This window comes from Ambystoma mexicanum, chromosome 11 (genome assembly GCF_040938575.1).
Source record: "Ambystoma mexicanum isolate Mex_15411 chromosome 11, UKY_AmexF1_1, whole genome shotgun sequence".
NCBI lineage: Eukaryota > Metazoa > Chordata > Amphibia > Caudata > Ambystomatidae > Ambystoma > Ambystoma mexicanum.
The window spans coordinates 354,775,680-354,801,902 of record NC_090934.1 but is presented as its reverse complement, the minus strand read 5'-3'; the positions used below and the strand labels follow the sequence as shown (position 1 = coordinate 354,801,902).

Here is a 26,223-nt window from a genome sequence, read left to right as displayed (position 1 = left end):
TCAAATTATTTGATAAAAGTAAATATATATAAATTGAAAAACAAAAACAATATTTTCATTATTTTTAATTTGTTAAAAAAAAGTGTTCGTTGTTTTTGGATTCATTAACATCACATGGAACAAATCAATTCACCTCACACAGGACACCAGCATTGCAAAATTGAAAGGCGTCAATGGATGCAAGACTAAAACAAGTGCACCTCAATACAGGAGAGGGCATAAGTGAAAGCACCCTCACATATACCTCAGCCAGAACATGACATGAACAATAAAATACTGAATAGCGGCCTACACTGAAGGATTGAAGCAAGCCTAAAGCACACAGGAATAGACACCAGCACTGCAACACTAAAAGGTGACTCACACAGAGATTAAAACAAACAGGACAAACGACCTGTATTAAAATATTGACATGCGTCCTTCAGTGCAAGAATGTTGCAAGCACACCTCACACAGCACAACCTCAGTGCAATACTGAAAGGTAATCCTCTGTAGGACTGACCCAAGCGCAATTTAAGTATAACAACTACTGCAAGGTGACCAGTGCAATATTACTAAAACAAGTACCATCAAATGAGAGAGGAATGCCACTGCTGCAATAAATAGTGAAGATGGCTGTGGGTATGGTGTGAAAGAAAGCATCTCCCTCAGGACAAGGAACCATCACTAAAATAATGAACTATGTCTGTCGTTGCAAGAGTGAGACAAGTGTGCCTGACACAGGAAACATTTGTTTTAGCCCTAAAGTAAAGGTACCCTTCTGTATTGAAATGGTCGTGATTTGTCTAATGCTAGGTGCTTAACAGTCCAACAGTGAGTGTGCAGTTATTGAAAGAGTACCGTCATTGCAGGTCCAAAAACAGTGAGCCTAAATAAGAATCGTCCACCCTGAGACCTACAAAGAGATGTGTACACATGTTGCTTCTTCTTCTGCCTCGCATGATAACACTTGTTCTAGAAAGACTTGTTAATAAGCTTTAGCGAGGGGCGGTAAGAGTGGTAAACAGGGTTAATTTTTTTAAGTACGCTCTAAAATGCAGCATTTTAACCCATTTTAAAAAAAGAATTCCCTGGGCTGAAACCACCCTGGATTGTTTCAGGCTTCCTCACTGCACTCGTTCGTTATGGCATTATCTGGGGGCAATATTTATGCCCCTTCACAAATTCAACAGCCACCACTGCCTTAGGACTGTGCGGGGAGAGGGGAGGCCCAGGGACTGTAGTGGGAGCAGGATGGGGGGAGCCATGGGATAGTGGTGGGAGTAGGATGGGGGAGCCCAGGGACTTTGGTGGGAGCTGGGGTGTGGGGCAGGGTCTGTGATGGGGTGGGCAGAGCCCAGGGGGGCTGGCCTAGGAATTGGATGAGAGAGTCCAGAGACTTTGATGGGAGCAGCTGGGGGAGCCCAGGGACTATACTGGGAGCAGGGTGCGGTGACGGCACGCAATACTTCATAGCCATTTGGACTTACTATCCATTTGGCATTTTTGGGGGATCCCGACCGGCCCATATTTTGCCATGGGGGGCCCAGGACATAACATTTTGAAGACCACTGTTGTAAGGTAACCTCCTCTCAACATACCATTTTTTAAAAAAAAATCTATGGGAAGGCACGCATTCATCACATAATAGATTTAATCACCAGTGTAAGATTATGTCAAATTGAATAGTTGCAGCAAGGCCCTCAGCTGCGTTACAATTGCCGATCTGTTAAGAGGTGAAAGACTCTTGAGTTGGTGGGGTAGTATAGGACGATTCTTTATCATATACAGAACAGGGACATTGGGAGTAGCAATACCACAACTTTCATGAACACAGCAACCAGACAAAAAATGTAGGACAGTAACATAAGCTTTATATATGCTTAACAATCTTAGTTTTTCACACACACCAACACATAAGAGGTTAAGAGGAGCTTCCTTAATAACATAGGTCACAATAGGCCTCATAAGAACATTATTTCCCCAAAAATATTAGGTATAGAATTGGACAGAGTAGAACAAGTTTGTACAAATAGTGCACAGAAACATGGGCAATACAAGTGAATGTTTCCCTCACCAACATGTCATTATGGAGTACAGTATTGTAAGGTCCCTTCGCACAGAACAAGTCACTGTTACCCTCAGTATAAAGACATTCTCTTGAGTAGAAAATAGCCTGTGAGTTGCAGTGGTGTAAGATAACCTTCCCTGAACAGACTCTGTGAACATGAGCCACGGAAAAGGAAGCACTCATCCTATGTAATAGATTGAATCAGCAGTGTAAGCTTTCATCAAATAGAATGGGGTTAGCATGCACTTCTGCAGTGTACACTTCCCTCACATATAATGTTTATGACATTGTCCCTAGCAGTTAAACCTGTATTCATGAAGAACATAGGAATGGTCTCAGTAGATCAAGCTCCCATAATGTAAAAGATGTAGAATGGTTTTGTAGGTGGAAATTGCCCCAGGAAAAAGGAGGCACACTATAAGCTTCAGCAGTGCAATCTCATCCCACATATAACAGTTGCAGTATGGGCTTTGCTGTTGCTGCTCTTCTGGTGTAGAATAGGCAAAGTGCTTTAAGACTTTCCCTCAAATACATAAGAGGCTTGTGGGATACACTGGTGTAAGCTAACCTTCCCTCAACACAGACTTTGTAAGCACGTGTTATTTAAATTCAAGTATTCATATAGAATAGATCTAATCCCTAGTCTAAGAATCTGTGAAATAGAATGGTTGCAGTATGGCCTTTAGCAGTGTGAAAAGTGCATTTCCCTTAAGGGGCGAGGAATGGGTTGAATAGTTTTTAGGTTAGAATCTTGTGCGTTTGGTGGGCTAGCAGAGCAAGATTCTTTATCATATACAGAATAGGGACATTGTGAGTAGCAGTATTACAGTTATCTTCATTCTTGCTACTGTTATTTATTGATTTTTAGCTGATCTTCGTTTCATGGATTTTTTCTATTTTAGAAGAGTAGTAATTAGATTGGTTTCTTTACAGCATAAGCTGAATTATGCCTGCCAAGACGCGTGAAGAACCTGCCAGGAGGAAGGATCGTTTGCAGGGAAGTAATGTTTTTAAATGTAGAACTGTTGATTGTCATGTTTCAAGTTCTGAAGAAACCTATTTAAATGACAGTACACCCATGCCTGTTAGTGATAGTATTTTTTAAATGATGTCCAAATTAACATAGGAGATCTGCCACGTAATCAGATTAATGGAACCAAGCATATTTTAAGTAAAAGTGATCAAACCAAAAAAATAAATCAATACCATTAGTAGTTAGAAAGAAAAGGGTTTTTATGAGAAAACAAAGAACGCTCCTTTAGGTTCTAGGCAGTGGAATAAAGATATATATAGAAACATTTCCTACTCTTGAGTCTTTACACATCTTTGGAGAAGTGTGAAATCAAAATCTACATATGAAGCGTTTTTTGGAAAAGAAAAAAGAAGGATTAATGAAAAAAGCTTTTTACATGATAAGACAATTGCCAATTTTTGTGTTAAAATGTTAGATGTTAGAAGTTAAAGTCACCATGCCCTTCTACAGAAATAACAGTTCATAAATGTGTACTACCTACTACTGACCGGTTACTTATAAATTATCCTTCTTGCGCTAACTTCTATTACCTATTTGAATTTAGTTTTCACTATGGATAATACACGATTTCATTAGTATGGTTCTAAAGTCTACATAGGTTTGGTAAAGTCCTCAACTGTCTGGACTCTCACACAGACAAACCCAAAACCCTATTGCGCCTTATTTGTATCCAAATTAACATCAGACACGCACAAAATAGTGTCTTTCATAACAGTGTATTTTCAGTGATACGTGGTCAATATTAACTCATAAGATAGTCCTCACTCACTTAATGATTTGTACATAACAGAATAGTTGTTCATAATGGCAAAATGTAAAAAAATGATTTCCAATTTCCAACACTTGTTTCACTTACCATCCAACTTCAATTCAGTGGAGGCTATAGAGCTTCTTCATGGCCAACTCATAATCGTCATCTGTTGATTTATCTGTGTAATATGATACAACATGTCATTAATCACCCAAATGATAGCTTGCAAACATACAAGGCATTATGTGTTTCATGTCATGGTCATTTAAGCTTAGTCCCCCAGACTTCCATTATAGTTTTACAGTACCACCAACAAATATCCATCATCCTAGTTGGTTATATATTGCTGAATATATATCATTACTTATTTGCATTTTGCACAATTTCTTTACTCAAAGGATTTATATATTGCACACTGAGCATGTTGAAGGCACATCTTAATTGCTTCATGAAAACCGCCACTGTCCTTTTTTAGCTTCAACACTCACCCATAACTTTAAGTTGTTGATAGCGCAGCTTGCTATAATCTATTCCCTAATCTGCAATGTTGAAGACTGTTATGTCACTGATATTTTACTTATTTTTGTTACCATTCTCACCCTTAACATACCTTTCATTTATGAGTCTGTAGCTCCTAAACAAATAGATGCTTCACCCTCTAGGATTAACTGCTTGAAAATAAATTATTTCTCTGGACACTTTCTGCAAATAAATATAATATATATCTAATCTGTGTTGCCCTCTAATCATTTCCATGGAAAGTATCCCTATTAAAAACACACACACACCTGTATTACATCCATGTGCATCATCAGCAGCATGACCTTTTGGTATAAATCAGCGTTTTCATGATAGTCATGTATACTGGTATCCCTAGAGCACACATTGATGCAGTCATGCACCATCCTGGAATGGCTCCTACAGTTATAATTACTGCTCAAATTTCTCTAAATAGTGTATTATCATTGTGCTCTCCGACCAAAACGCATTGCATAGTTTATTCATTCATCATAATTTCACAATCCAATCAATTGGGATTTCTTTGTTCCAAAAGGCTGCATTATTATGTTCTTTCAATTACATCAGAATGATTTGCTGTTCCAATTTAACGGTATAGCACCGATTCACAGTTATCTGCAATCTTAGAATGGTTATTTCAGTTATAGTTAATGCTCAAGTTTCGCTGAATGGTTTCTTTTAATAATCCTCTGGATACAGCACATTTTACGATTCATTGCTTGACTGCACGATCAATTATAGTGGTTATACATTTTATGTTAAGCCATTCTGAGGTGTTCACCTATTTATTATTTATATTGCTCCATCTAGCTACTGCGCGTAACATGGTTAGTTCATTTGCAGCACCATCAATTCTCCTTCGTTATTCTTTACATATTAGTCTTTATCATCACAGTCATTCTTTCAAAACCTATCCTTCAATGAACTCCGATAACCGCACGGTTGGATTCCGGAGCCATTTGAAAATCCATTGATATATCTTTTGGCAAAACAAGGAATTACGATGCTTGAGACCAAGACCAGTGAACCCATCATCTCTATTGACGGTTCCCCACTCCTATCGGGAACAATTACGCAAAGCACAAGCACCTTACTCATGGTGTGTATCAGCACCCATCAAGAGCATATAATATGTGATGCTATATCTGCAACCAATTACCAAATCGTACTGGGAATACCATGGCCAACTCATCACAATCCTTTGATTGGCTGGAAGAAAAGAACCCTAATGTTAGGATCCTTTGTATGTCGGAATTCATGCAATCCAGTACAAGGGTTCTACTACCAAACGATAATATAGATATTATTCCATCATCCAAAGTTCCATTTATTGGATCTATCTCCACGACTGATATCCCCAAAGACTATCAAGACTCACCACAGTGTTTGACTCTGTTAAAGCCAATAGACTTCCACCCGACAGAACCTGTGAATGTCACATAGATCCAATACCAGGAGCCAGTATACCGTGTGGCAGAATCTATGCTCTAAACGAAAAAAAGAAAACATTCTTAAGGACAACATTGATGAGAATTTAAAAAAAGGGTTCATCCGACACTCCTCTTCCCCAGCAGGGGTTCCTATATTTTTTATACCCAAGAAGAACGAGACAGTTACGGCCCTGTGTGGATTACAGGCAATTAAATGCTATTGCCGTCAAGAATCGTTACCTTTGATTCAGGTACTCTTGGACCAAGCCAAAGACAGCAGCATATACACCAAACTCGATTTAAAAGGAGCGTATAACCTTGTGGGAATCTACCCCGGCGACGATTGGAAGACATCCTTCAGGGCGCATTAGGTCATTATGAATACTTAGTAATGCCCTTTGGCCTTTGTAACGCCCTTGCAGCATTTCAACACTTTCTCAGTTAGGTTTTTCGCAACATATTTAGATGACATACTGATATACTCGGATAGCTACAAGGCACATGTAAAGCATGTGAGGAAAGTACTCCACTGTCTTCAAATTCATTCTTTGTATGCCAAGCTTTCCAAGTGTGTGTTACACAAATCATGCATATCGTAATTCGGGTATATCCTCTTACCACAGGGAATAGAGATGGATCCTGCAAAGATGGAAGCTATTCTTACTTGGCCACCTCCCTCCAATGTCAAGGAACTACACAGGATTCTGGGTTTCTCCAACTTCTATCAATGTTTTATCCCAGCCTCTTCCAAGATTCTACTCCCTCTGGCAAGACTATTGAAGACAACCTTCAAGTGGAATCAAGAAGCCTTTGAGACTCGCCAGGCAAACTTTACCACTGCTCCTATTCTTAAACTCCCAGATACTGGTCTCCCTTTCACAGTAGAGGCAGACGCCTCAGATTATGCTCTAGGAGCATTATTGTTGTAAAAGAACAAAGACAGGTCTCATGCATCCAGTGGCCTACCACTCCCATACTCTTAACGCAGCGTAACATAACTAGTATATTTGAAAAAGAATTGCTCGACATCCGAGACGCTTTCCTAACATGGTGACATCTACTGGAAGGAGCAAAATATCCCATCTTGGTCTTAACAGATCATAGGAACTTTGAATTACAGAAGACCGCCAAAGCCCTTAATGAACGACAGAACCGTTGGATGGGAACAAGAGTTAAGAGGACGATATACACCCAAGATGACAAGACCTTTTGTCCCTACACCTATCCCATTGTATCGTGCAAGGATTATGTTTAGTAATCAATATTTAAGGCTTCCCCTTCAAAAACACCAATGTTTGGCCTTACAGTGGGGACAGGACATTCCCAGTGCTGGACACTTTGGTATCTTCAAAGCACAAACTGGAAAGGATGGTGTGGTGGAAATCCATGAAGAAAGATGTAACTGATTACATCCAAGTATGTGTCAGAGTGATGACCCCCAAAGACCTCCCCTGAGGCTACTACTTCCTATACCCATCCCACCTATACCTTGGCAACACGTACCATGGATTTCATCAGATTTACCAAAAAACAACTGTACGGCGATCTGGACAGTGGTGGATTCCTTGACCAAATTAAATCACTTCATTGAGTTACCAAGTCCCAACCGCTATCCAGTTATTGATTACACACATTTTCCAGCTCCATGGACTACCACAAATCCTGATTTCGGACAGGGGATCGCAATTTGTGTCTATGTTTTGGAAGGCAATCACACCAAAGCGTTATGAGTAAAGATAAACCAGACCATAGGTCAATATCTACGTTGCTATTCCACAGATTATCCCGACAAATAGGTTTCTCTATTGCCTATAGCATTATTCGCCTATAACAATGCACATTACATTTACCTATGAAGCACACCTTTTTTTGTCATGTATGGATACCACCCTGTGTCCTTAACCTGTAACAGTTCAGACTCATCCCAAGTACCTGCGGTCCAAGAAAGGTGTGAGAAACCGGAAGGTGTCTCACCCGCTAGTCCCCGGGGTTAGGACACGGCCATCGCTATTGGATCCAGTTCCTGTGGGTGGACCAGCGCGGGAGGATCACCTGGATGGGGGGGTGGGGGGTCTTCCGGGATTGAAAGTGGGACACCGAAGGTTGAGACGCAGTATCACCTTCCTTATGGCACCTTTTCCCCATCCTACCAGGTAGAATATCTAGAAACTCAAACCCCTCCTTTTCCGACACAAACACCTTCTCACAAACAGCCTGTTGTCGCTCGCGATGAACTAACAGTGCTGTATACCTGACATGCCCCAACACAAGGGTCAGACAGAGTCAGGCAATTACTGATAACTACACACACGACCTCCCGAAGCCGCATCCTTCCATCAATCTCTCCCTGAAGAGTGCCGTAACGCTGCACCTTCCACTGGCAGCGAGACACTCCAGCCTACCCCTCCCCTCCAGCCCTCATCTCTGCTCCCTGTTCATCCCACTCCTGCAGAAACTGCCTCCTCCAGCGCTCAGCCGCCACAGCCCTCAACACCTGGCACCCGCGTTACCCTGCAGAGGCCATATCTACCACTGATCTGCAGCACCTAACTTCTCCCCCACTGTCACTCTCACCAGGCACCCTGTCTTTACAAGGCCTCCAACCACCACCACCACCACCACCATCCGGAACTTCACTCTGCAGAGGCCGTGCCTGCTGCTGACACTGGACATCTCTACTGTCATCCTCACCGGGCGCCAAGTCTTGACAAGGCCTCCACCCATTACCACCTTCCGGCGCATCATACTTGGCGCGGCCCTCAGGCTGAGGCAGCTCGATACTCCACAGCCGTGGTTGCGCCTACCGGAGCATCATCCTAACTACGGGCTACCCCCATTGGACCCAGTGATTCACCTGCCCCTACCAGTGCCTCCTACCAGCGCCTACTCGCCACCAGTGACTACTCCAGCGCCCAGTAGTCACAGCCCCCAGCCCCTGACATCTGTGGGTCCCCTGCTGAGGCCGTGCCTACTACTGACACTGCAGCCCCGGCATCTCCCCCCCCTACCACCCCCTCCCCTGTGCCGTGCCTCCCTCCTACAACAGATTGCCCTGGCCCACTTTCCCTGGCACCTCTTCAGCCTCTGACTGTCCCTACTCATCCTGCTGTACCCCCCTCACCTGTAGCCGTACTGCCCACACACACCTCTAACTGCATCTGCTCTACCAGCGCTTCACCCCACCTCCTCACTAGGACCGCCTACACTGTCGCAAACCATCTAGCGACTCAACCTACCTGCTCTACTGGTTACGAGTGACGGTACCTTGCCACGCTCCCCACCCTCTCTACTGCCTCATCCTCCCCGCCCCCTACACTTCCTCCAATCGTCGCTAATCTACCGAGTGACCACCAGCTATCACCCTCATCCTACTCTTGTCATGCACACTTTCTTCCCTTCATCGACCACCCTCTCCTTTTCCTCCCACCCATCCTCATGCCCACCCCCTCTTACCTCCCTACATGCCCACCTCTCCCCCTTCCCATCTCGCTCCAACCTCCTCCCTCTCCCCACTATCCATCCCTCCAGCATCATGAACATTGCCCTATGGAATGCCCCTTCCATCTGCAATAAAGCCACCGCGGCTCTTGACCTTTTCTTCCGACTCAACCTCCACTTCCTCTGCATCACTGAGACCTGGATCCCCCCTTCAACTCCACTGTTCCTGCATCTCTCTCCACCCCTTCCTCCTTCTCTGGCATCCCTCGCCCCTCCGGTCGCGGAGGCGGTGTCTGCCTCCTCTTTCACCCTAAATGCCTCATCTCCCACCATTCCTCTTCCCACCTTCTCCCCCTTCGAATTTCTCTATAAATCCTTTAGTCACCCCCACTCTATCTCCTTCTTAATCATCTACAGACCGCCTGGCCCCCTCTCTTCCTTCTATGATGACCTTGACCATCTTCTCTCCCTCATTTCTCCCTCCCCTACTCCTCTCTCTATCCTTGGCGACTTCAACCTCCCTCTCTCTACCTCATCTCATCTCTCCCCTCTCCTCGCCTCACTCAACTCCTACCTCCTCTCTCCACTTCCACACCCCCCCAACTCACTCCTCTGGCTCCACTCTCGATCTCATCTTTTTCTCATCTCACTCTTCCTTCCCTGTTTCGTCCCTCCAAAACTATCTCTCTGATCACGCCCTCTCCTTCCTCCTCTGTCCTCTCCCACTCCCTCATCCCCCTCCTTCTCACGTCGCGATCTTCGCAATTTCAACCCTTCTCTCTTCCTCGACTCTTGCACCTCCTCTCTCTCCCCTCCCTCCCTCTCTTCTCTTGCCTCTCCGCCAACGACGCCCTTTCCTCCCTGTCCTCCTCTATATCCTCCAGTCTTGACCAACTCTAACCTCTTCCTTCTCACCCTCTCGCAAACCTTCCCAACCCTGGCTCTCCTCTCACCTTCAGTCAATGCGCCGCCTCCTCCGTCGCCTTGAAAGACGCTGGCTCAAATCTCCGTCTCTGGCTAATCAATCCTCAGTTCTCTTATCACTCCCTCTACGACTCCTGCCTTAGATCCGCCAAGCGCTCCTTCTACTCTAACCTCCTCCACTCACAAGCTTCTCACCCCGCCGTATCTTCCAGACCCTCTCGTCTTCTCTCCCCTCCTACTTCTGACCCTTCAACAAACTCCCCCCTCTCTCCCTCTGACTTTGCCAACTTCTTCTCTTCCAAAATTCTCTCTTCGCCAGACCATCCTCACCTCTCCTTTTCCCCCTCCCCTCCTCCCATCCCTTCCCATCTCTGCTATTATGTCCACTTTCTCTCCGATCACCCCAGCCTGTCTCTCCCATCTCCTGTCCAAAACTCACCCCACTGCTGCCCCTCTGATCCTATCCCCACCTCCCTCATCCCCAAAGTCTACCCCCTCCTTATCCCCTACCTAACCGCCTTCTTTAACATCTGTCTCTCCTCTGCCTCCTTTCCTTCAGCTTTCAAACACGCCACCATCATCCCTATCCTGAAAAAGCCCTCTGCTAACCCCCTTCTCACCTCCAACTTCCGACCAATCTCCCTTCTCCCCTTCATCACTAAGCTGCTTGAGCGCTTGGCATACTCTCAACTCTCATCTTTCGCCTCCTCCCACTCCCTCGTTCCCCCCCCCCTCTCAGTCTGGATTCTGCCCTAAACACTCCACTGAGACTGCCCTCACTCACGTACTTAATTCCCTCCTCTCTGCTCGCTACGCCAAACAATCCTCACTTCTAATCCTCCTTGACCTCTCTGCTGCTTTCGACACTGTCGACCACCCCTTACTTCTCAGCACTCTGTCCTCCTTTGGCTTCAAAGGCACGGTCCTCTCCTGGCTCTCCTCTTACCTCTCCAACCGATCTTTCACGGTCTCCTGGGGTGGCCATACCTCCGACAGCCTCCCCCTGAGCTACGGAGTCCCTCATGGTCCCCTTCTCTTCTCTCTCTGTACCTCTATACCTCCCTTCTCGCCCCTGTCATCTCTTCCTTCGGCATCTCTCACCACTTCTACGCCGATGACACCCAACTCTTCCTCTCCTTCTCTTCCTTCACTGCTGACCTCCACCACACTCTTTCTTCCTGCCTCACGGCCATAAAAAACGATGTCTTCCCACTGTCTTTCCCTCAACACTGACAAGACGGAAGTACTTTTCTTCCCTCCTAACACTACCTCCCCACCCCCACCCCCTTCATCTACTTTCCCCCTTCCAATCTCCCCATTTCGTCCCACGCCCGCAATCTTGGCCTCCACCTGGACTCCTCGCTTTCCTTTTCTAACCATATCTCCCTAACCTCTCGCGCCTGTCGGCACCACCTGTTGAACATCCGCAAGATCCGCTCTTCCCTCACCTTCCACGCTTCTAAACTCCTAATTTCCTCCCTTATTTTCTCGCGCCTCTTCTACTGCTCCTCTTCTTTTTGGTCTCCCCACCTCTCACCTGACTCCCCTAAAATCCATCTACCACTCCTCCAGCCGTACTCTATGTCTTCTCGGTCCTCGTGACTATCTCTGCCTCTCTCTCTCAACTCGGCTGGCTTCCCTTCCTCTCAACTGAAATTTCAATTCCTCTGTCTTGTCTACAAATCTCTCCATGACCTCGCCCCCCCCCCCATCGCTCTCCCTCCTCTCATTTTACCATCCCTCCCCTTCTCTCCAGTCCGCTGATCTCTACCTTCTCACAGTACCCCCGCCACTTACGCCGCCTCGCGCTTCTGCTCTTTCCAACTCCTGGCCCCCCTCCACTGGAATTCTCTACCTCTCTCCATCCGCTCCTCCTCCACCTACTCTTCCTTCCGCTCCTCCCTGAAATCCCTTCTCCACTCCCCTCCCTGACCCTCCCCTTACCCCCCCTCTCCAAACCCCTACCCCCCTCCCCCTCCTCCCACTGACCTCACTGGACACTGCTACCTAGAGGGCAAGAGGCCACCTGGAACTCCTCCCCCCCTGCTCCCCCTGTCTCCCACCCTGCTAGCATCGATCCCGATTCTCATACCCTCTACCTTCCCCCTCCCCCCTCTCCCCTCTCCCTCCTCCTCCCGTCCCCTTGAGTAAATTGTTCCATATACTGTACTTCTGGTTTGTTTCACGTTTGCAATAAGCTTCTCAAAATGTATCTTGTTAATCTGTAAAGCGCTACATAAATTCAATAAACATAACCTAAACAAACATTTTCTTATTTTTGGCTGTACACAGATAGGTCTACAGCGTTTCATTGACAGGTTCATGAGTTTTGTCAACACACATTCCCTCAAGATCAATTCGGGAAAAGCTAAAAATGATGCAGTGTACACGATGAGAAAAAAATAAAAAAAATTTTTTAAAAAAAGGTACAACCGTTGGGGGGTGGGCCGTGTCCTGCTAGGGAAGCTAGAAAGTCTAATTTGGGGTTTGTCACCTCGAAACCCTGGAAAAGGAAAGTCAGGAAGTGGATGAAAGATTGCGCCTTATCCCTGTCAAATCAACCAGGTAGAGTAGACACTACATATGGTAAATTCTCTGTGACATCCTGTATTAAGTACTTTGAGTGGGAAATGATCCCCAAATTGCAAGCACTATCTATATTGGAATATCTGCACTAGTCTGGAGAAGAGCCCTCAGGATTCCTAGTTCAGTGCCATTACATGCTGTGAAAATCCTGAGGCGTTTCTCTCAGGCTATTCCCAGGGATCCCTGAATCAGGTGGCCAGGACACAGCCATCACTGTTGGATCCAGTTCCTGGGGTGACCACCTGGCTAGGGGAACCCGGGGTTAAGCTTGGGGGAATACCAACAGAAGATAGTCCCGCTCATCATCCCTTCCACCCATTGGTAAAGCCAAGAACACATTCACATCTTGTAAATTTATTAAAAGCCAAAACTACCAGAATCCCTGCTATGCTGTCTTCTACTCGGCTATTCCCAAACATTCTACTTCACGTCCCTCTGATTATCACTTTCATTATCACTTTCCGAACTCCTAATCAAATGTGACCAACCACTACAGTTCCCCCAGACCCTCTTACTCATTCCACAAATCCTACTCGAATACTCCGTTATTCTCTTTGCCGTCCTTCCAAATGTTATTTCCTGCATGCTCATCCGGCTCCGATAAAACATTACTGTTCCCACAAACCCCCTTGTTTAGTTTATGATAAAAATCCTGGTCATTCCCATTTGTCTCACAAACCCCGATACAAAAGGTTGTAATTCCCTATAGAGCCTTTCCCCTTTCTGACATGAACCCTTCTTTATAACATGACAGTCAACAGGGTGATGCAAAGCCTGTTTACCTGACATGTCCTAAACCAAGGGTCACGCAATTGACCAAAATCACACACTTTCCCCACAGGGATAAAAGGTGGAGCAAGAGCATATGCCTCAAAGAGCCTTTTTTTCACAATTCAAGGGACAATGTTTTCTGACAACAAAAGGCATGACTAGCAAATAACGTGCAGAGCAGAGGAGTTGCAAGGACTGTCAGATGAAAAACTACGATGGATCCGAAACACATGCGCTCCAATACGGTCCAAGCTCATAGCAAAACTCACATGGGTTACAGCTCTGGAGAAACCGATCGAGCTGCAGAGGGAGATATTGTACGAGTTGCGTTTGCATGGAGAAGGAAAAGTGCCCCAGGGCACAAATAAGAACGGTAGCAAAATTGTCATCATTCCAGACATGAAAAAAGGAACAGCCGCATTAATGGACACTTACTGGTTGTGCGGCAAACAGGTTTACCTCTACCTCCCGCAGTCCTGGAGGGGCTCCTGCACCCTGGCAATGCTGCACTCTGCCCTGATGGTGATATCGGAGAGCCACATTCAAGGGGAGAGGGCGCCAGCAAAAACGTCCCAGGCACCACTGTCAACAACCGAAGAACCCCCGTATACGACATCCTATCAGCAGAGCAATTGCAAAGCACAGTGTCCCGAAAGCGAAGATCTTCAAACTAGATTTCCGCTGCATCCTATGAACTTTTAGCAGAATTACCTGACAAGTTCTTAACCTCAGCCGAAACTTTACGCGGTTCGCTCGTCCCAAGGATACAAGCCCGTGCAAATGCAAAATAGCTGCAAATAACCCGATGGGAGCTCATCCAGCTGGCTAACGACACAGAAGGAGGATTCAATGTCATCAAGGTGGAGCCGAGTGTCCTGTGATTAATAACCATGCAAAACTGCAACGTTCTGGACTTACTAACTGCAATGGACGACGGTGTTTGACGAAAAATCTGCAGCACATGTTGCACTTTCGTACCCTTTGCTGACGCGGACAACGGGACACTTTTACATATGATACATGTAGTAGCAGCGGTGCACAACCTCAGTGAAAGAATGAAGCAGGAAGGAGGAGTGCAGCCAAGCTCGTGGTTCGACAACCTGTTCAAATGGGTTCCGTCATGGCTTGGAATGACTGTGAAGCTAATGATCCCAGTCATCGTCTTTCTTACTGATTTTTTGTGTGTGCCAATTGGGCCTCCGGTGCTGTGCAAAAGACATTCCCAACAGTGCAAAGATGATGGTGACAATGGGTAATGCAGCAGGAGTAGTATAGATGACACAAAGTCCAGGTCCAGACCGGAGAGGAGCAAGAACCCAAATATAGAATGACAGCAATATATAACACAGGGTACATCGTAGATCCATTATGGCACACTACAATTAAAGAGCCCCAGCATTTAGAATGGTACGATGAAGTGTGGGTAGACCTGGAGGGGGATGGAGGATGTATCTATATGACGTGCACCCCTGATGAATATGCAGGGGCAGGAGAAAGCCCAAGGGTTGTCTGCCGGTCATGGATGCCCACGAAGGGAACCCCAGCCTGGGACGAGTGTGTAGCGGAAGCAGCCGAGCGGAGACGTCTGAGAGAATTATAGTATTTGTTACTTAATTAACGAAAGGGGGGAAATTTGAGGGCAGAAGGGTCTCCAAGGTCCCCCTTCATTCCCAGACCTCGCACACGATACACTCATTCCGTGGGTGGCAGCACCCTCTGGCCAAGGTGTGCGGCCACCATTGAATAACCCGTAACTGTGCATGGCCGACGAGCCACGAGACTCCATTCTATTTAATCACCAACTCCATTTTCTACTAGGCTGCATAAAAACGCTGAATGCAGGCCGGCACCTCTCCCCTTGAGTGTCCGCGCACAGTCAGCAAGCCAACACCCCACCTCCTGCCCTCTGCCGTCTTCACGGCTGTCCTGTTCTCACGGAAGCTTGGGCACAAGAAGTAACAAGTTAGAAACTGCATCTCTCGCCTTCCATTTCACATCACTGTCCTGTGAATGACCGGGCCGGAGCCTGGCTCTGGAAAAAAGCATTTGTCTCCACAAACCTGCCTGGCACCCACGGACACCATTCAAAGAAATATGAATTGATAGCCCTCTCACCCCAAAGCCTTTTTGATGTGCCAGTTGCATGCCCCTTGTCTGTGTGCCACCCTAGTTCACCTCCAGCATGAATCCTATGTGTGGCCATATATCCTTCCTGTACTGACAAACCATATACCATCCTCCCTTGGTATCTAAGGAAAGACTTGATGGATGAGTTAATGAAATATTGTACATAGATTAGGCACCTGGACCCATGTATTGTCGCTTTCATTGCCCAGGTCAAATTTGCAGCGATTTAATTCTAATATGTCAAAAACATCCAAACCATGTGCAAGATGTGTGTGACCATAAGGGCAAATGTTAGTCAGCCTAAATCATTACATCGCCTGACCCTGCACCCCTCCCAGAGGAGCCCATCTGACCCGTGTGATCTAAGAAGCAGCCAGCCCAGCACTGACCAATCCGACAGCATAAACCCTACAGTGACATACTGTCCAGTCCCTGTTGACCAATGAACACTACTTATTGTATCCCCCTATAGTACACGTCAGAGGACGAGTTTTGTAATAAAATGTGTATTTTCTCATGTTGTGGGCAGAGCGCTCTCAGAGTAAGCAGAGTCCTATGCGTGCCCCATTTTACTTTATATATAGACAACTTTTAACTTCACCCGCACTTGGTCCTGGTCTCATTCCCTACTGGGGTGTGTCCATTAGAATTTGTGCGTTTGGTCATTTCATTATATTTGTGGGGAGTGTCAGCTTTCACTCCCATCTTAGATTTCCACCCTGCAAATCATTGTTCAATAAACACCCTTGAAATGTGATCACTTGTGTCTGTCTTTACTGTTGCCACCATGAGTTCCCTACAGTGCCATCAGGTATGAGATTGGCATTACCTCAATCCACTCTAGAGCGCAGTGGACGTTTCTGTTGCTCTATAGGAAGATCTTGAGCCCTGTAGAAGGCTTGTTGTTAGTCAACCTAAAGGCAATACTTGCAGAGCGTGGCTATCCCCCGGGTTCAGGAGCATTCTGCATTTTGTTGTGGCCTGCTCTGCAAAATTGGCTCCTCTGCAAGTGTGCCATTTGAAAATACAGGTGGAGTCAAAGTTGACTGGATTAACACCATACAGGGAATGCATACGTAGGCATCACTTGTGTAGCGAACTTAGAAAATTGGGTGCGCTAGATCCTTATCTTGCAATCTATCCAGAGAGGAGTACCAGACACCCAATTCCTCCAGTTTAGATGAAATCTGGTCCTTACTAAGGAGATCCTGGTTAAATATGGTATGTTGCAACCGGAATTGGCATATTATAGATTTTGTAATGCAAATGATCATTGTCAATCTTTGAAACATCTGACGGTTTACTGCCCTGCAGTACAGGGGAATCATTGGAATTCACTGAAATAATGTGCAGGACTGTTTCCTCTGGGTGATTAAGAATTGGTTTGGCAGTGCTGCCCATCTGGAAGGACAACACCTACGGTATTGGCAGTTGTGTTTGTTTTTAGGTCATTACAACTGGAACTACAGCATGATACACCATCTACTTTAAGCTTGTTGAGCACTCACCTTGCACCCTATCAGTTCTGTATGAGCTTACAAAGGATGGAAAAGTGGAAATGAATGACATGTTTCTTTTGAGAGACGTATTTATGAAATTGATCTCTTTAACTGAGATTTTAGTATATATATATATGTTTCTTTTTTATCATATGTAATTGTGAATTATGAATTTTGTTATTTATAGAGGTTTACTTTCTTTTTGTTTTTTCTTATGGAATGAATTTAGGTATGTTAAAGGTTAAATGTAACCATATAACAAGCAAAAAATAAAAATAATAACCTCCCCCAAATTGCCAGTAAATCTGTTAAATACTATCAGATAGTTGTCAATGGCATTGGCCCATATTGATTCGCCATTCCTGAGCTGAGGAGTTTTTGGAGAGTACCCCCAAACTCCTTCTGTACACACTGTTGAGCACCCGTCGCTCCTCCCAACCCTCTGTCATAGGTATTAAGGACATACCACATAATTGGATTGCTTCCAACCAATACTTTCCCATTTTCAGGAATACAAAATCCATTGACTCCACCTGGAAATACGTATGAACAGGAATGAAGGCTGCACCCTTCGACGGCGATATGTCTTTCATTGATATTGTCGAGACCTGCTGTCAGACCTTTTGGGATGCGGCACATTTTGTGTTGACGGGGCATATCATTCAATTGGGATCTGGTAAGGTGAAATAGGAGGGGGGAGAGAATTCACACACTAGAGTCGGATATTATGACTCTTGAACAGGCTTAACCAGGAAAACTAACATGATCCCTTGATAGGGCATCTTTACAGAATATAAATGGCTGAGGCCCACTTATTACATAAGAAAGCCAAAGCACAGGAATAAATCTGGGGTGCTCATGGCCATCTTCATAGATAAAGCTAGAGCACAGAAATAAATGTGGGACCCTCCTTGCCGACCAGATTCACAAAAATCCATTGGTAAGACATATCTGCCATTAGCCGTCTGGACACAACTATGGTAATGAACCCGAAGGACATTGAAGACTCTTTTTGGATATTCTACTCCACCTTATACTCCCCTGACTATTCTAGGACCAACACTCTTCATGAACAATTTCTTGGATGTTCTACTCCACCCTATACTCCTGTGTAAATCCTTGGACCAATTTGGAGACTCTGCCGCTCTTTGAAAACTGCAAGATACATTGGACTAGGAAATTATGCGCCGACCTCTGAGGACGAAGTGGCAATGGGCATCTCTGCCTTTTAAAAATAGGAAACCTCCTGGACCTGATGGCTTTGCCTCAGAATGCTATAAGACATCTGTTATACTTTTAGTACTGATATGCTTCAAGCTCCAGAGCACTTTCCTTGGCCAAGAGTTACTGTCAGACTCTGCAAAATGGCACTGCAGTCATTATCCCTAAACAAGGAAAAACATCCACAGGATGGTGGTAGTTACTGACCTATATAATTTATCAAATATTGTATTAAAAATCCACAAACATTGCAGCAGATCAAACAGTCTCACATTTGTTCTTTAATCTATCTGCAGCAGGTGGGCTTTATAGTTCCTAGAACCTCTCCAGAATACGTGAGACACCTTGCACACATAGATGCAGAAGACATATCTACACTGTCCGGCTTTCATTTCAATACACTCTGAAAAAGCTTTTGGGTTGAGTGGCCCCATCTCCAATGCTCCCGATCACAATTCGAATTCAGCAATAACTACTTACGGTGGATTGAAGCTTTCTACGACACCCCAACTATGACTGCGCCAGTTGTAACCATTACATCCTCTTCCTTCACTCATAGAAGAGCGCAAGGCAAGGATGTTCACTCTCGTCCCTGCTCTTCATTTCACCCTTGAACCATGGGCCTGCAAGATCCACTGCTATTAACGAGATTCCCCTGGGTGAGAAAGAAAGCAGACTCCTGTTATTTTTGAATTTGTATTTATTGCAGAATAGGCTGCGAGTGCGAAAAGAAATGACTAACAGAGTTGAAATACAGAGAGTCACAGACATCCTAACATAAAGTGACTTAACATAAGATCATCGTTTGTTTGATTTACAGATACCGGGTGGCAAAGGGGTAAGAGCGGGTACATATACCAGGACCGGAGCCTGAGAACATAGCAATATTTTTAACATTGGGAGCCTGAGTCCAGTATATAGGGCAGCCCTCAGGACCAGGTGCAAGAGGTGGGTTAGACTATTTCTCTGAATAGAGTGAGAAACGGGTTGAGGAGCTTCTTCCGCTAATCACTACCAAGTGGAGTTTGAGCTGTATTTTGAAGAGTTCCACTCAAGTGTTGGTTTTGATGGTAGGGGAAATTAGGTAAAAAGAGCAACGAGTGGGAGAAGGCACAGGAATGGGGAACTGATAGGTTGTGAAGAGAGCAGGTGGCAAGACCATAGTTGGATGTATAGATAAGTACTAAATAGAGAGCGATTTTGCTTGGAGACCCAACCAATACGATGATGGTAGGTAGAAGTGGAGGAGAATCTGTAGAAGTCGAAAAGAGAGCATATTGCAAAGAAGAGGTCTTTGTTTCGGGGAGCAAAAGAGTATAGGGGGTGACCAAGAAGTAGGCAGAAGCAGTAGTCCATGTTGCTTATACACAATAGTATCGATAGATGAGTTTTAATTGAGTGGTGCATGAGGTGCGGGAAGATGTTCTAATGTGTAGGAGGTCGTGCCTGGCTGCAGTAGCAGTGGGCATGATTAAAAGGATAACTTTCAGGTCGCTGTTAAAGAGAACCGCAAGGTTGTAAACCATGTGCAAAAGGGTCGGGAGGTCGGGGGGGGGCGAGATGCGACAGATGGGTTGGCAATAGAGGCTGAAAGAAAGACAGGTGACCTCTCTGAGGTGTTTAGCATGAGGCAGCGTAGAGGCATCCAGTCATGGATGGTGGTTATGAAGTTGGTGGTGCTTTGAGATTGTAGGGCTAGAGGAGGGGGAAGAAGAAAGCATCAGAGTATTATAAAAAAAAAAGAGGGGATGGCTAAAGCCAAAGGTTTGCGGAGGCCAGATTAAAGGCTAAAGAACAAGTGGGCCTGGACTGATGCTTCAGAAATACCCACTGGGATGACTCAGGGAGGAGGTGCTGGAGTCCCATTAGATGTATGAGCAGTCAGGAAGATAGGAGGACACCCAGTAGAGTACAGTGTCCTTGAATGCAAGGAGGGAGCGGGTTTGAAGGAGGGATGATCAAATGCAGATGAAATGTCTAGAAGGATGAGAATGGTGGCGATGTGAGAGTGGAGGGTAGTTTTAAGATAGTTGGTGATGTTGGCAAGAGCAGTCCACGTTGAATGTCTGCACCAGAATCCAGATTGTAGGGCGTCATCAAGTGAGATTATCTTGAGATGGATGAATATGCAGTTGAAGACAGCCCTCTTGAGGATTTTGGAGTGGTATGGAAGGAAACAAACAGGTCTGTAGAATTAGGGGTTGTTGGGGTCAGCACATGGTGTCTTTCAAAGAAGTCTGACTGTGACCGTTTTGAAACAGGCTAGGAAGGTTCCACTTGAGAAAGAGAGGTTGAATAAGGCAGAGGGATAAGCAGAGGTGACATTCTGTGTTGCAAATGGGTCAAATGGAGAGAAGGAAAGGTTGCTAAAGTGAAGGATGGGTATATGTTCAGTGGGAGAGGTGAGGGAGAAAAGGAATAAAGAGGAAAGTGTGGGGAATGTGGACAAAGGGGAGAAAGTGGCAGGGGTGGGAGGCATAGAAGGGCGCATAGAGTGTCCCGCATTTTGGTGATTTTAGTGGAGAGGTAGGAGGCAAAGTCATCAGTGGAGAGAGAAGGTAACAGAGTGGTTCTTAGTAGGGTAGGTATGTCCTGGAGAGGCACATATAGTTTGCAAGGGTGTGAACAGAGAGAGGAAACAACATTGGAATAATAGGAGGATTGGCTATGTCAAGAGCTGTGGTCAAGGTCTGTAGGGTGTCCTCGTAGACAGTGAGTAGGGTAGGGTTTGATCATTGTGCCAGTGTTGAAAGCAGCAACACAGGATTGTCCTCAGTGGCTGCGTGGCTAGGAATATCCACAGTTGAGCATGTGGGCGATTAGGGTAAAGGAGCGGACAGGTTAGTGATCACTGAAGGGGATGGACAGTGCAGAGTTGAAATCAGTAAAGGGGAGATCCATAGTGATCAGAGAGCTTGGAACAAAATGTTGTTTTGGCCAAAGTAGAGGACCAGGGAGTCCTGCTTGAATTTGTTTGGTGATAGATCAGGGAGGGAAAGTGGGGTGTGAATAGAGATGAAGTGAATTAAAGTGTTTTCAGAGCGGATAGTTCAATTGTCAGAGAAGGCCAGGATGGAAGGAAGATTAGATCGAGAGAACTGCCTTGGGTGTGGGCTGAAAGGTTATTCAGGTTTAGTGAGTTAACGAGAATGTAACGAAGTTGGAGCTGTTGGGCCTCACATATTGGAGAGTTTGAGGTTAACCACCATGATGGCAGGGACTTCAGCTGTGAGTGTTTTGAGCAAGAGGTCAAGACCAGAGAAGAGGTTGACCATGCCCAGTGTGCGGTAAGTGAAGATGATAGTAAGAGGGATGGGAGCGAGCACTTGGACTGAGATATTCTCAAAAGAGGAGAGCATGAAATCCAAGAAGGAAAAGGGTTCAGATGGTATGCCCTTGCTAATCATGAGACAAACGCCACTACCTTTTTGGGCCGATGACAGGAGTGGGCGAAAGAGGCAAAGTCGGTGTGACCGACTGGCAGGGTGGTGTTGGGGGGGAATCCAGGTTATGGTGATAGCCATTACTGAGAGTTTGGGGTGATCATCAGAATCAGAATGATTAGTGAGAAAAGAGGTTTTCTTTCAGAGGGAGTTGGCATTCCAGAGAACCAGCATGAGGTTAGTATGATGTGCAGAGGTAGAGGAGGTAGTTTATGGAGGAGATGAACTTGGTGGGGTGTGATAGAGAGGAGGAAGCTGGTTGATGTTTGGAAGGGGAGTAAAGGATGTCAATAGGGGAACAGGGAGAGGGTAATAGGAAGAGTGGGGATGAATTGAAACCATAAGTGAGAGAGGGGGAAATCAGTAACAGTAAGACAGAGGAGCAGGTTTGGCAGGAGTTTGGCTGAGGAAAATGGGGGAACTTGTATTATTAGGTGACAAAACACTGCAAGTTAAAACACACAGGGTCCCAATCAATGAAAAAATGCAATTGTAAAACCATAGCCAAAGCAGATCAAACACTTTGCTTTAAAATATGCAAGTGATATATGCTTTTGTGGAAGTTCATAAAAGTGATCACATAGGTGTAGGAAGGTTGACATAAGTGGCCATTCCGCATGGATGTGAAACTGGATATATGGAGAGTAGGGCAGAATAGGAATCCCTAGCAACTTCAAGGTCTGAACGGGGATAAACAGAACTTGCTCTTTGCTATGAAGCCGTTCGCTGAGATGCAAGACTGTGTGACACCTAAGCTTTGTCTAATGTGGGCCACGTTAGGGGGTAATGTCCAATCAGTGATTAGGATGATTCAGGTAAGGAGGGAGGGCAGGATCTCTGATCAGCTGAGGGCCAATTTTACCCTGTTCCAAAATGGCCATCTTCAATGGTATTGAATTGGCAAGAGCCCAACCCATGATGGTGGCTGGGATTCTCTTGCTGCAGCCCAAGTAATGATGTACAGTTTATTGAAGACCAGCGGTACCACCAGGCATTGCATGGGTCTGTAGCTGACATGGACGTGGGGGTCTGCTATAGCCTTTTATATGTTTTAGTGTCATAACATCCTATTTTTGAAAAATCACAAAATCGGCTCACAAAATCGGCAATCTCCCAAAATCACCTATACTGATAGCACAGGGCCGGACCCCGCTCCACCCTGTGCAGAGCGAACGGGTGGGGTTGGTAAAAGTTCACTATTGCCAGTACACCAGAGACTGGTATGCCGTCCTTGTGTCCTAACTTCCTATTTTTTTAAAAGTTGCAAAATCGGCAATCTCCCGAAATTATCTATACTGATAGCAAAGGGCCAGACCCCATCCTGTGCAGGGCGAATGGGTGGGGTTGGTCAGATTTCACCATCGCCAGTCCACCACAGACTAGTATGCCGACCATGGGCCAAGACTTCAGCCCACCAACTGTTATGGGGCTGGAGCCAACCCAAAACATACAATTTCACAGAAAGATAAAGCTTGAGCATTTTTCGGGTTATAAACTGGGGGAATACATACATTCTTTTGCATAGTTAGATCGCAGATGCAATGACCCATCTAGGTGTAAAGCTCCACAAGTCTCTTTCAAAGATGGTTGTCATCAACATTGGGAGCGGGGGGGTCCACCATAGAGAGAGAGAGAGGAAGTCTTTATTGCCATCTTTAATGGGAATAATATCTCAATTTAATTTCAACTTGCTCCGTCACATCCTCTATATACTTGGAATGCTCCCCTTCCAATCCCGGCTTCTTCACATCTCTGGCAAAGAAGTAACCCCAAGGTAAAGCTGGAAATCCTTTATAAGGAACACATTAAAGGGGTCCTTTGTCTGCTGATACCTAAATCTTTATTTCTAGTCTACACAACTAGCACAACCAGCCAGAGCATATATCCAAGGTGATGAGACCCATGTGGGTTTGATACAAACAATACATTTTTCATACCTTTTCAACTACAGAAAAGGGATACAGGGATTTTCTTGAGCAAGCACACTTCTTAATGGAGTTTAAACACAGTGCTATGGCATTCACATAAGGTGTGGCATGATTTACACAAAATGAAAGATACTTAATGGGATATACCCATAAATTGTCCTTATAGTTTCAATGAACGCTGCAGGGTAATATTTCCACTGGTCATCTTGGCAACACTGAAATGTGACTATACTCGGTTAATGTTTTTCTGGTGGCATTTGGAAATCCTCCTCCTTCATCTCCAATGAGTGAGTAATATATATTTATTTATTCAGTAAAACAACTTTGCTAAAGGGACGTTATGGTTCCAAGTCAAACCGAAAACCCCCTGAAATTTGCCAGTTATGGTAAGCTAAGCAACCATAACTCGCGCCACCAAGGTGCAGTGCTAAGACTAACACCCAGGACATCAAAGATGACATCACAAATGTCATTGATGACATCACTGATGACATCACATGTCTGGCTCACTCTTTTTTCCTTTGATATATCTAGTCCAGTAACACTTAGGAACTAAAAATTCAAAAAGTACTATATTTGTACACTTAGACTTCAAATATGTTCTTACAGTAATTCAATCAGGGTCCACTCAAAGCATATGAAAAACACAGACTTGGAAGAAAGCAATGCTTTCTATGTATGAAGATGATTAGTAAGGTTATCAACACTGTCTTATAGTTGTTTTTTTATTACTGTACTTTCCCTGGATATGGTTATATTTGTACACATTGCACGTACACTACTTTCCTTAGAGCCTAGTCACAATATGTGATAGTTATACATAGTGAAGTAAGTTTGAAGCAGAGCAATCATTTCTGTGCATAAAGATAATCAATTAAGTTACTTCACTTTCCCTGTATATGCTCATATTTGTATGTGTAGTTGTCTGTGTTTTGTGTGCAGTAATAAAATAATGTAGTTAGTGAGTTTTATTCGGTACTTATTAAATGTTTCACAGTATGCAAATCTCTAATCAGAAGGCATTTATAATTTTAGTATTTAACATCGCAAGATTAATATTGCATCTCCATCATGTCTCCTGCAAACTATGCCTATGTTACGACATGTGTACCTTAGTATATTGTAAACAAAATCATAATACAATGCTATTTGGATTAATTCATTGCTTAATGCACTACGTACCTCATGATATTTATTCCAATGATCCTTGACACTACTTTTAACATTGCAATAAGAATCCCATGTATAGACTTTTCATGAAATGTAAATGCACATGTGATGTCATCCGTGATGCCATCAATGACATTTGTGATGTTATCTTTGATATCCTGGGTGTTAGTCTTCGCAGTGCACCGTGGTGGCGCGAGTTATGGTTAATTAGCTTACCATAACTGGCGAATCTCAGGGGTTTTTCGGTTTTACTTGGAACCATAACGTCCCTTTAACAAAGTTTTTTTACTGAATTTCATAGGTTTTTAGTAGCACAACTTAATAATATCTGACTTTATGTACATGTAACATGGAACATACTGAACCCCCTCTACTGAATTTGATGTCCACAAACTCTTCTAATGTCCGCGGACATATGCGGACAACAGCAACACTACCCAAAAAGTCTGGGGGGTATGTTTAATTGTTATATCATAACATATGAACATTGTACAAATTCACAAACCAGCACACATACACGTTATATGTACTAATAAATAAGAAGTGTAACCCATATACATATATAACACATTAACCATTCATTTAAATACAATATGTTCTAAAATGGAATATACCAAAAGAAGATAAGCTTCCAACATGATTACCTCACAGAAACTCCACAACTAAGAGCAACAGCAGATCTACAGACCAGTAAGAACACACCTTACCAGAAGCTAGTAAGTGTACTGCATTTTACTCATATTTCTAAACTTTCTGTATTAGATACAAAAAAAGTGTTTTTTTTCTCACAGAAATGTCTAGTACTCTGGAGTGGCTAGAGGAGCATTTCCCACGTGAGGAAATGTCTGAATATAGTGAACCTAATGGTAGACACTTTACTATATAAACCAATTAATAAATATTATTTTATATACATTTAACATATACATTTTTTTGTACAGACCATACAAACATTGAAAATATTAAACAAAAAGAAATATTGAATAAGACTCGAGCACATGGAAGATAAAATGGACCTACTAATGGCAAATTTCAACAATTTACAAAACTTTGTGGAGGATCACTTGAAACAAAAAACTAGATACCATTGTCCCACATGTACCTGTCCCCCCTCACCATATCCCATTCAATTATCCCCAAACCCTCTCCATGAACCAAAACGTTTTGATGAGACTTCCATCCCTTCTTCACCTCATATGAATACTACTGAAACCCCCAATTCTCCTGTGTTTGTCTCAGTTTCTGCTTCACCTTCTCCGTCATAAATTTAACATCCATATATAATAAAGTAAAATTATTATATTGTGTCCTAATTCATTTTTTTAATTTTTTT

At 44.4% G+C, this 26,223-nt stretch overlaps 1 protein-coding gene across 5 annotated transcripts in view; it reads right to left on the bottom strand.

Moving 5' to 3' along the window:
- PTAFR (platelet activating factor receptor) overlaps positions 1-26,223 on the bottom strand; it is a 504,188-nt gene that overhangs the window by 292,020 nt on the left and 185,945 nt on the right. For 3 of the 5 annotated variants that reach the window (XM_069623068.1, XM_069623066.1, XM_069623067.1), the window contains exons 3-4: positions 18,830-19,004; positions 3,940-4,012 (exon numbers count right to left, since the gene is read on the bottom strand). The gene's annotated coding sequence lies outside the window, so the exon portion shown is untranslated. The remainder of the gene's footprint in view (positions 1-3,939; positions 4,013-18,829; positions 19,005-26,223) is intronic. The other 2 variants (XM_069623069.1, XM_069623070.1) reach the window with 1 other exon arrangement.